Below are 12569 nucleotides of genomic sequence, written 5' to 3' on the forward strand. Positions count from 1 at the left end.
ATAAACTTTTGTATAGTAGTACTATCGATAGATTGCGCCATGGAGCAAAAATTAAAATTAGAAAAAAAAGATGGTACATATAAAGAGCGCTCGTCGCCAAATATGCATATAGTACTATTAAAAAAGCTAGTACGTGCTTAATTGGGGTGCTAAATTCTATTAAAGAAATACTAGTACTAGTATGTACATACTGAAGAGTTAAAGTAACGAGAAGAAACATAACATAGTTCTGCTGGGGGCTCAGCACAACACACCCCTCAAATTAAACTAAGCACACATAAAATTAAACTATGCAACTAATCCGGTAGACACTGCATTAGAAGTTTAGAACCGCCATGAGCAACGACACTGCTACATTACTCGAAGTCCTCGTCCACGTCCTCGACTTCGTCCTTGTCCCTCTTCCTCTTGGCCGATACTTCTTTGCTTGAACCGCCAACTTGGCTGTTGCTCTTCATCCAACCCTTGTAGATATTGAAACAAAGGTAGTCATCCATTGCAGCGTAGTGAATGTGGTCTATATCTAGTACATTCCGCTGCCATGCATGACGATAAAACGTGTAATGAGGTTTCTCCAGTTTACGGTACAAAGGATGAACCATGGCTCCTGCCAGGGTCAGCATTGAGGGCTGACGAGAGGGCACTAGCCGATTCTTCTGGAGGTCGAAGGGGTTGCCTACAACGAGGCCTATCCGACGCAGGACTTCTTTGTCGTTCTTAAAGTCTACATTAATGAATTTGACTGTTTTATCCTCGAGGAAGTTCTTAAAATCCTGGCACTCAACGTCGGCATGGCATATGTGATAGACCAAGCAAACGTTATGTACGGAAATCTAGATCACGGCGGGCTTCTTCCTCTCTTCATCCTTTAGATCCTTCTCTCGTCCCATGACTGTGGTGTACTCAACATCTAGCCCAGCGACCCACTCATCATGTGAGTTTTCGAACATGCGTTTGAAGCAAGAAAGGCATCCTTTCACCGTCGCGGAAGTACGGGTGTAGATGACGTCGAACTCATCGCCGGTGATGGTTCTAACCTTGTACTCACCGCCGATCGGGGAGATTTGGGACGCCATGGATTTGGGAGGAGGGTTAGGATTAGTGGAACTGCCGTAATGTGAATGGATGGGACGACTAGGAGCGAACCGCCGTAGTATTAAAGGACGTGCGGGGACAAGTACGAGTGAACTGCCAGCGTGCGAATGGCCGGGTAGTGGCTTTCCATTCTCCCATGATACGGGCTTCCGAGAGCACTTGGATCTAAGATCGAACGGTTGCATGGTGTGATTCTAGACCTATGGGTGAATATCCTATCCCGGAGGGTTATTCTTAAAATTTTCAGTAACTTAGCATGCGACCATTTGATCTTAGATCCAAGGGCTGCCAGCAGCCCGTATCATGGTCGCGCCTACCACGACCATCGCGTCGCTCGCGCGGTCACGCCCTTGGAGATTTAACACAGTGCGTTAGGGTATCAGATGTTGGCATGTCATACATAGTCATCACTTAGTCACTCATACTACAACAAGGTTGGCTATAAGGTTGGCCATAAGTGTATTTTTTTACTCCTCTCTATCTCTTTCTTCGTACTCCCTCCGTCCCATAATATAAGAACGTTTTTGACACTAGTGTAGTGACAAAAATGTTCTTATATAATGGGACACATGGAGTACTAGTATTTATTGCATTTGCCAAGGAGTGACCTCTTCCAATGAAATGGTGTTGCTAAGTTTGCTTCATTTAATTAGCTATAGACTTAAAATTGTCTTTTCACCTAGGTACACGTGCTTAGCACCATTTCTTCCTTGGGTCATCAAACTAGTCTCTCTCTTCTTGATTAATTTGCCACATCAGACTTTATGCCTATGTGGCAAGCTTAAGCACCTGTAGGAGCAAGTAAGTACAATAGTGCGTTTTACATGGAATTTTTGCATATGTGGAGGAAAGAGAGGCAAGGAAAAAGTGGAGAAGTGGGCTCTCATGCAAGAGCCAGCCTCTACTACATGGTGGAGCATTGGGAGAGGCACATGTATGGAGATGGTCAGGAATCGGGAGACTCACGCTGGTCGTAGCGCCGCAGTTAAAATGATAATGGCAAGTCAAATCATGGGGCCCCACCTCTCCAGTAGTAACTCCCTGTCAAATCACACAACCCTACGTTTGCAGCAGCCTACTCCCTCGTCTTCTCGCATCTCTGTCAAACCGACTGGGCGGAACTGTCCCGCCGCCTACTGGGTAGGAAAAGCCCCGCCCTTGACTTTTAAATAGTATATAGTATACTAATTTTGTATCCATGAATTGCGCCCGCGCCATGGAGAAAAGCGTTTAGAAAACGGCGATACACATGTACGGAGTATACAGCACGCCCGTCGCGTTCGCGTAGCACCCCAGACGGTCGGTCGGTCTGGCACGCTGCTCTCCGAATGGAACGCGCGTCATATTGCGTTCGCACACACATGTGGGACGGCAATTGAGAACCGACCATAGGCACACTCCCCGACCCCGCAAGTCAGGTGACTTAATAGAAGAGGGAGACGAGCGATAGTACTAGAGAAGTGTTGTACTACATTGGTGCCTGGACGATCCCTGCAAGACACGGAAGATCAGTTCGTCCATGCATGTGACCAGACTCCAGCAGACACGCCTGGATTGGCTATCGTCTACATATCATGCAGGCTGTGTTGTACATGGCTGTAGTTGTGTTGAGAAATCTATAAAAAAGATTTCTTGTCATCTCGCAAAATTATGTGTCATGTGCTTCGGATCACTGTGAGGGTTAAACAACGACAACTGAGTTGGGCTAGTCATTGGGGGCACATGTGTAGGGGAACGCAGTAGAAAACAAAAAATTTCCGACCTACGCACCAGCCCAGGACCACTATGGAGACTGCATACATGGTTAACTCTTTTTCGTTACCGACTCGTAGCGCAGCGGGAAGTAGAGTCAATGACGAATGGTGGTGCAGATCCCCACAGCTAGGATTTACAACCTCCCAACCGCGAGGATGTATACCCTCATCTGCTCCTCAGACAGCTTACTGGGAGACGGTCGAACAGCCCCCCGGACGGTGTCCCGGACAGCCCTTCGGGAGGACCTTCGAGACTCGAATGGTCACTCGGACAACCCTCGGAGGACCTTTGAAACTCGGACGGTCACACGGACAGCCCTTCGGGAGGCACTCACGAACTAAGACCGAAACTACGATCTCTCTACAGAGTTGCACACATACGGTGTCATCAATCCAACAGGCTTCACCGTCCAGAACTAGTTCCTGCCAGAACCCAGATAGCCTTACGGCTCTACGAAACTCTTTTCGTGGCACTACGGGAAACAGGAGATTTGCCGTCAGTACTGTTCTTTGCCGTCAGCATTTCGTCGGGCCAGACGGCAAAGACATTTTTTGCCGACAGCAGCTGACGACAAAGAACAACTGACGGCAAATATACTTTGCCGTCTGCAGAAAAAAAATTAGACGGCAAAGAGCTCACTTTGCCATCTACAAAACAAACTACAGAAGGCAAAGATCTTTGCTGTCTGTGTTTTTTATTACAGACTACAAAATATGCCTTTGCCGTCTGTACGAATAAACACATACGACAAAGATCATATTTTGCCGTCTGTAATAAAAAAGGCAGACGGCAAAGAATTTGTTTTTGCAGACGGCAAAGCAAAGAAGCACACCTCGCGGATCCATCCACGGATCGATGACATGGCACGATCCGCGCTGCGGTGCCTCTCTTTCCATCTACCACGCCCGACCCCACCCACCCATCCCACCACATCCCCACGTACCTTATCCCCACGTCCCCACCCACCCATCCATCGAACCCACCTATCCCCCACTCCGACACCATCTCTCCCCCTCGATCTCATCTTCTCTGCTATCGGCGCTGCATCGCTGCCGGTTGGTCTTGCCTCGCCGCCGCCGCCGCCCGGCAGGCCCCGCCTCCCCATCGGCGACCCCGCGCTGCATGGCCCTGCCTCGCCGCCACCGCCCGGCCGGCCCCGCCTCCCAATCGGAGACCCCGCGCTGCATGGTCCTGCCTCGCCGCCGCCGCCGCCTTGTCGGCCCCGCCTCCCCATCCACGACCCTGCGCCAACTAGCCCCGCCTCACGGCCGCCACCCGGTCGGCCCTGCCTCCCCATCCGCGAGCCCTGGCTTCACGCGCTGCCCGCCTCCGAGTACTCTCCTTCACCCCCGCCTTCGCACGCCGTGGGCCCCCACCTCCTCTGCTCTCCTCTGCCGGCGGCGGGGCTTGGCGCTGACAGAGTTGGCGGGGTCAAGTGGATCCAGCGCGCGGACGAGGGTGGCGAGCTCCGGCACGGCGGCTGACGTCTTGGGCTCCTCGGACGTCTGTGTGTTCTTAACTTCATATGCAGGATGAAAGGAAGGAGAAGGGAGAGAGGCGCAACTGCTGCTCCAGCGAGGCGTGGGCGTATAGATCCAACTGATGTATTGTAACGTAGTGTAGTCTGTTTGTGTGTAATCCATTCATCTTGTTAAACAAAGTAGTTTTGTTTTGTCTTGTGAAATCTGTTCGTTCATGTTTGATTCTTAGAACAGCAGTGTTGATGGATACTGTGGAGTTCTTCATCAGTTTGTTCCTGGTCGCCTGTGCAATTATTTGTATGATATATTTTTTAAATAAAAAAATTCTTTGCCGTCTGTGATGTTTGAGGATGACGGCAAAGATGGATTCTGGCTGACAGCAAAGCACTACCGCCGTCCGTCAGTCCGTCCGTTCCGTCTGTTGCCATTTTTTGCCGTTTGATTTTGCTGGCTGACGGCAAAGAGTATAGACTGACGGCAAAGTCTTGCCGTCATCTAAAAAAATAGCAGACGGCAAAGTATTCTTTGTTGATTAATCTTTGCCGTCTGACTTTGCCGTCTACTTCCTGACGGCAAACTCTTTGCCGTCTGGATTTACGTCTTTGCCGTCTGTGATCCACAGACGGCAAATTACCTGTTTCCCGTAGTGTGGGAGGGAGAGAAGAAGCCAGATCATGCATGCCACTTGTATGTGAGCAAGAGTGAGTGTGGAGGGCTGCCCCTCCACCTCTATTTATAGGAAATCCCAAGGGGTAGGGTAGTTTAACACAAAAACCCAAAATGCACATGAATGAAGTCCTTCCTCAAGGGCATAAGAGTGAAACCAAGGAACAAGAGGGGCTCCAAGGTGGAGCCCCAAGTGTGGCCGGCCACACCCCTTGGGGGGCCCCATGAGGGCCTCCCAATCCATCCATATCATCCCTAGATCTTTTGAGTAAAGCCCCAAAAGGTGGCTTTCCATAAAATATCCCAAAAAACACTTTCACTATTCACGATGACATTTTTCAGCATCCGTTCGAACTGAAAATATTTATGTGGGCTTAGAACATTTCCCATACCCACCATAATAATTTTCAACGCGTTCTGGAACAATTCCATTTTAGTGATTTTCATCTGCGGAACGCATCTGAAGTGGTTCCGGCAGCTCCGGAACATTTCCGGTTTTTATCTCAGAAAATTCCAAAAAGCTTCCAGAATGATTCTGGCACCCTCCAAAAATTATCAGGCATGTGCCGAAACCAATTTGACTTAATGGTATATCCCGAAACAACTTTTCGGTATCATCGAAACTTATCCGATGACCTCTCTCTGCGGTACGATTCCGCTATCCAAAACTTTTCCGGTGTCCGAAACTTTTCCGGTGATTTTCTCTCAGACTCCTTGTCTAGTATTCAACAGATAGATGATCCTTAAGCATGTGACTCTATAGGTTCGGTGAAGTATAGACATGACCCGGAACCCCTTCCGATCAATGATCAACATCGGAGCCGTGGACACCCATATTGACCCTTATACCCACACGAATGAATATTCGAGTGAACCTCCAGTTGATGTGTGCTATTCCTGTTGCTTCGCGATATGTTACAAAGACCCGAGGTGAGATTGACTTGCATCCCCGTGGATCAACAACTTGTCCACTATGCTAGTTACCTTGTTACTGGTTTTGTTCTCTTTTCTCGTTTCCGTGTTCCGGCATCCCCGTGATCAAATCACAAAGTGGCTGGCCAGACGATGATGGATACCGTAACACCGAGAGGGCCCGAGAATATCTCTCATCGTCAGAGGAGCAAATCCCAATCTTGAGCTATCAAGTTACTTGACACACTTTTCCATGAACCGGTAAGCCGCCGTAATAGCCACCCATTTACGGATAACGTTTAACAAACCCCAAATTTCATGAAGCAAGCATGAAGAAACTCGATACTATCATGGTCTAAGGAATCATGCAAACGTTAACCATCTCTGTGTTATTTACCATTAACTTGTGACGAATGAATCTCATAACATAACATCAAATCGGATCGTTTCAACACAAATGTTCTCTTAACATTGTGCCCTCAAAGTTGCTGGCATAGACATGCCCATGATCAGGAAAACAGAACCATCATGCAACACTTGAGCTAGTCTTAGAGGCCAAACTAGGAATACTTCTTACCGTTTATTATTCCACACGTGCATATGAGTCTTCCTCCGAGCCTCGTGGATATTGCAGACTCGAGAATCATTGCAGTTATAGCATGGAACATAAACATAATTATGAAATCGGAGATAAGTAATAGTATTTATTATTGCCTCTAGGGCATATCTCCTACAGACTCCCACTTGCACTAGAGTCAATAATCTAGTTAATGCTAATGCACTTTACACCTATGGCATACCGGTGTAAAAATTGCTTCGCATGTGGTATAGCCTGATGTCCATCGGATCTGACAACTTCAGCTCCGTGTTTATCTCTGCATATCCTCGCGTTTTCATGCTTTCACAAAATTCATATTTTGTGCGGACTTGGCTTTGTATAAATGTGAATCACAGGTTGAACCTGGATTCCTCAGACTGAGTTATGGAGAAACTACCTGCAGTAGTGTCCCATTGACAAAAGCCATCTTGGAACCATACTAAGTTCATGAATGAACTATATGATTCAAAATCTTGTTTGTCGCTTCTAAAGCGTCAACATACTTAGTCATGTGTTATAGAATTCGCCACAGTATCCTGTTGGGAACAATTTCCAACTACCGTGCCACCATATTGTGTATTACACAAAACCCTTAACTTAAATTGAAAATCGCATGGAGAAAAGATGAAGACTGTATCGATGTAACATTTTACAACGAACTCTTCATGATCTCCGCTTGCGAGAAAACATATCATCAGTACTTACTCTAGTACTCAATGACATCTTCACTGTTGTCCCACGGTCAGTACTTTGATCACCTTAGTATCCATACTCGCAACACCTTGGGAGTATCGGACATATCTCGTTGTTTTACATACCATGGAATACATGATTAATCCAAACACAAAAGTGTGTGGAATCTGCATCATGTATTTTGCTCATCAGTGTTTTGGGACACCAAGTCTTACAAAAAACTCTTCCATGTGACTCCGGCAAGAATCACTCCTTGGCGGTTTTAAATGCTAAAAGGTTTTAGCACCTTGTCAATATGTATTCATTGCTTAGCCCTATTAGGTAAATCTATCTCCATAGATCATTATGCCTAATATTGAGGCTATTTAGCCTAAGCAGTTCATCAAAAAACTATTTTCAAATGAAGTCCTAATTTGTGTCAAGAAATTTATTTCCAATTAACAATGTGTCAAGCACACAAGGTTTTTAGAAATATTATTACGCTCCCACTTACTTTCTTGAATTACAAGCATCTTCGTTACCCATTGATGAAGTCAAACCCCTTTGACCATTTCATCAAAGCACGAAGATTCCAACTCCATTTTGCTCTCTTCTGTCCATCGCTGGAACTCTGAAGTTTGCACTTTTACTAGCATCCTCCGGATAGACAAAATGCCTTGGACTGTAACACATGCAAGTCCTTGGTTTCATTTCCATCAGATGGAAATCCTATTGTTATCCATGTTTCATATCTCATGATTGAAATATGTATTAATTGCTAGTTCAACCCGAACCGACTTTAAGCATCGCTACGATGAAAACAACCTCATCGTAGTCAACTCTTGAACTTGTTATTTCAACAAGTCGAGCTTTATGGATAAAACATTTTTATCCGTATCAGTTTTAAGTTCCATAAATATTCGTTACACTCTAAGTCTTCCGAAAGGTGTATCAAGGTTTTAATCTTGAATCACTTATATGGAAACTAACTCGGGTTGTATTGGCATTTAGCCAATTCTGGAGACAGGGCCCATCAACGCTTCCTTGTGTATCGTAGGTATATTGTTTGTCTAACAACAATATCTCGTTTGCGCACCTGAGAGGTTTGCACGAGCCTTGCCTATGTGGTTCAGCTGCAAGTTCGACCGAAGTTCATACATTTTATTGTAGAGACTTCCGTATCAGTCGCAGTAGGAAACTCTGGAATTACTTCCAAGGTCTCTTTCCTTTGATCTGATGACGAAGATACTGTTTATCTCGTCGAGTTGCACTATTCTCCCACTCACCTTTTTGAAAGAACCATTCTCTTTAAAAGCACACCGTTTCGCGGCAAAACTATTTGCCTCGGTATAGTGAGAGAGGAATACCCAACATTTTGGTATAACCTACAAAGTAGCACTTGTCTGATTTGGAATAGGTTTGTAACCTTTTACACAACCCCATATTCCAAATGTTAAGAAAAGATATAACATGGTTGGGCGTACCATACCATGGCTTCATTTCATCAGACTGGATGTAGCTCTTTTCAGTGTAAAAGTCGCAGTCTCTAAAGCATCACTTTAAAAGGGATAATGGCAAATTTATTTATGTCATCTTTAATCTTACCATGTCATAAATGGTTAGATTATATCTCCACGGACTTTTCACTTGTAGTGGTGTTCCAGGAGGTGCAAGTTATGAAACCCCTTTCACAACTCATCAGACATTCGCTAAACATGTAACTCAAATATTCCTTTGTGCAATCAAATTGCAGAAACATAATTTCCTTGTTACAATAACTTCTGCTTCATTTGAAAACCTTTCGAATGATTTCAAAATATCCAGACTTACGTATCATCAAGTAAATATCCATATATCTACTTGAGTCATTTATGAAGATAAATAAATCCACCACTTGCAACAACATTTATTGAACTACACACATCAAAATCTGTGATCACCAATAAGTTTGTTGCTCGTTCCTTATGGCCTGTGAACGGTATTTCAGTCACTTCACTTTTCGGAGGAAAGTTGCAAGTGTCAGATGATTCAAAATCAAACGACTTCAAAATCCATCATAATGGAATTTTTCCATGCGGGTTTCTCCAATGTGACCAAATGTAGTGCCACACATGTGTGGTATTCTCATAGTCTCGCGACATTTAGCATCAGCGTTATGGATGTATCATATTACCATCAATATTCATAACATATATCCCATCTTGGATGGAAGCATGGCCCTTCATGTTATTCATAATAATTAACAACAATTGTTGGTTTTATGAACAACTCTTTTGCAACAAACATTGTGCAATGGGCTAGAGTGTATGAAACTCTAAAATGAATTATGAAAGTAAACCCATAGGTATTTCATTATTATCAATATTCATAACATACATCTCATTCATAATGAAAGTATGGCCCTTGTGTTATTCATAACATCGAACATAAAAAGTTCTCTTATGAACAACCTTCTTGCAAGATACCTGATGCAATGGGCTAGAGTTTGTAAAACTCTAAATGAATTATGAAAATAAATATAGACGGCAATACACCGATGGAAGGTATAGTAACATTTACTATGTTCCCTGTGTATACCTTAACCTCATTTCTGGCTAGTCTTTTTAGGCCATAGTAGCTCTTACATTGATTCGCAACAGAATGCAATCAAGCGGGTATCTTTGTGATTAACTCACAATACCCAAGAATTGGTGATTAACATGTTCAACCATAATTCCCAAGAACTATATCTTTGACCAGCCTACTTATACATCAAAAACTTGCATGACATTCATACATGAGCTGGATATTCCAGTCATCTTTCTTTCTGCCTTTATACTTCTAACAGTTTAACTTTTAGTATTTCTCCTACTCTCAAAAGAAGCACCCAACTTAAGAGTGGCATTAGCCCCGGACTTCCTAGGCATGTAAGTCACACTAACACCCTTTGGACACTTCCTTTCTCTTTCAATTGTTGTTTTATTCACCTTTCATCATATGACAGGCGTTCTTCTGGATCCCTTTCCCAACAGTCAAATGCATAGTAAACACTTTTACTAATACTTGCAAACAAACATTACTTTGGATATTTCATATCTTTCAGCCTTTGTTTGTATCTGAAAATTAATTTTCAGTTCCATGAATATCATATAACTATCCCAACTTTTGAAGTTTGGGTTTCATGGAAGCAAACATATTCCACTTGACCGTAACAAAATTCTAGCTTTTGGATTGAAGGACGAGAGTCACATGATCCATAGCATTAGCAGGAGGATACGAAAAGCATGCGATAGGACAACGTCCTTCTCGGCACTTTTGAGGACAATCCTCACATTACGTTAGCAATCGTAAAGTTTTAACCAGATATTTATCAGCTATTCAATTTTAACAGGGAAGGTGGAAACGCGAGCCATTATTCTACAACTATTTTGCAAGAAACACTTAGACAGTGTTCACAATTAATTGCACTGAGAATTAAGCATGTTAATTCAACAGTGCGCTCCCACTCAAATCAATATCTCTCATAATTGATTTAGTGTGATTCAAGATCCATATTTCTATTCGATGCCATTGACGGGTTCATCATTGATGACATGAATTTCAATTGGTAGGCCAACTTGCCGATCACATCTCTATGTGATTCTTGTTCATCTTTCGATGGGCGTGTTCCAAGCTCAGGACTCTCCTGCCTGAACGTCAAAGGCAACCAAGTGATCTTGCTGCGAGGTCTGACCTCACCCGTCTCATTCCTCTCGATTCGTTCGTGCTCATGTGTACATGGCACTCCCCGAAAAGATATGAATTTCAGACGGTGCTACACTTGGGAGAACACTAACTACTTGATATTTTTGTGAGAGATCACCCTAATAAAAAGCGACTACCGTGCAATCAAGAAGGGTGCATCATAAGGGATAAACATCTCAGGCAATTCATAATAGCATGATATGGTATAGCTATTTCTGACGGAGAAGTATTTCATTTCTTCGTCTTCGGCATTTGCATCGGCGTTCACCTTCGCTAAGATTGCCACCACCTTGTCGATGCACCGGATAATATTGCTATCTCCATAGCAGATAAAATAAATGCATTACTTTAGGTTGACACGCAGGTCGTTAAAGTGCAATCATATGGCTGCAGCCATCATGCCAAATCATGACACGCAGGTCATGTTAATTACATCATATAGTCACCTCATACATAATCAAATTGAATATGAGAATTGCTATACCACATCACATGCACATGCAAACCCTCCTGCAAAATCAAGTTAGACGTTTCTAATCGGTTCATGCAAAAACTTGTTTTTCGTGGCTTCTAAGGTTTTGACTTAAACCGCGGCTACCAACGTTTTATCATTAAGTATGATTATTCAAGTTGCTAGATTAACATCTCGGGGTGTATGAAACACGAGATAATTAAATCTCGATCCCCATACTAAACTTCGTCATACGCATGACCCCCGTGCAGATCATATCTGCAATGCCCTTTCATCTGCGAATTTCATCTTTCTTTTGACTACGGCAGAACCCAAAGAACTGATTGCATTTCGATGATCAATCAGGATCACGGATTGCCAGAACTTTGTCAAATTCCACCATGCTGTCTCAAGATTGAGCAAACACAAATTCTGGGGAAGCAACAAGAACGCCGGGTAACAAATTTCATCTGTCACCCGCATAAATAATTTTCAGCAATAGATCTCATCTACTCCAAAATTATATTATGCAATACCCATACATCTCCATGTATTCTAGATCGTAACCTGCATCTAAGCATAGCACGGCTCTTGATGCCACTATAGGGGAACGCAGCAGAAAACAAAACTTTTCCGACCTACGCACCAGCCCAGGACCACTATGGAGACTGCATACATGGTTAGATCTTTTTTATTACCGACTTGTAGCACAGCGGGAAGTAGAGTCGATGACGAATGGCGGTGCAGATCCCCGCAGCTAGGATATACAACCTCCCAACCGCGAGGATGTGTACCCTCATCTGCTCCTCAGACAGCCCTCCGGGAGACGGTCGAACAGCCGCACGGACGGTGTCGCGGACAGCCCTTTGGGAGGACCTTCGAAACTCGAACAGTCACTCGGACAGCCCTTCAGGAGGACCTTTGAAACTCGGACGGTCACACGGATAGCCCTTCGGGAGGCACTCACGAACTAAGACCGAAACTACAATCTCTCTACAGAGTTGCACACATACGGTGTCATCAATCCAGCAGGGCTTCTCCGTCCAGAACTAGTTCCTGCCAGAACCCAGACAGCCTCACGGCTCTACGAAACTCTTTTCGTGGGAGGGAGAGAAGAAGCCAGATCATGCATGGCACTTGTATGTGAGCAAGAATGAGTGTGGAGGGCTGCCCCTCCACCTCTATTTATAAGAGTGAAACCAAGGAACAAGAGGGG

This window comes from Triticum aestivum, chromosome 6B (genome assembly GCF_018294505.1).
Source record: "Triticum aestivum cultivar Chinese Spring chromosome 6B, IWGSC CS RefSeq v2.1, whole genome shotgun sequence".
NCBI classification, from domain to species: domain Eukaryota; kingdom Viridiplantae; phylum Streptophyta; class Magnoliopsida; order Poales; family Poaceae; genus Triticum; species Triticum aestivum.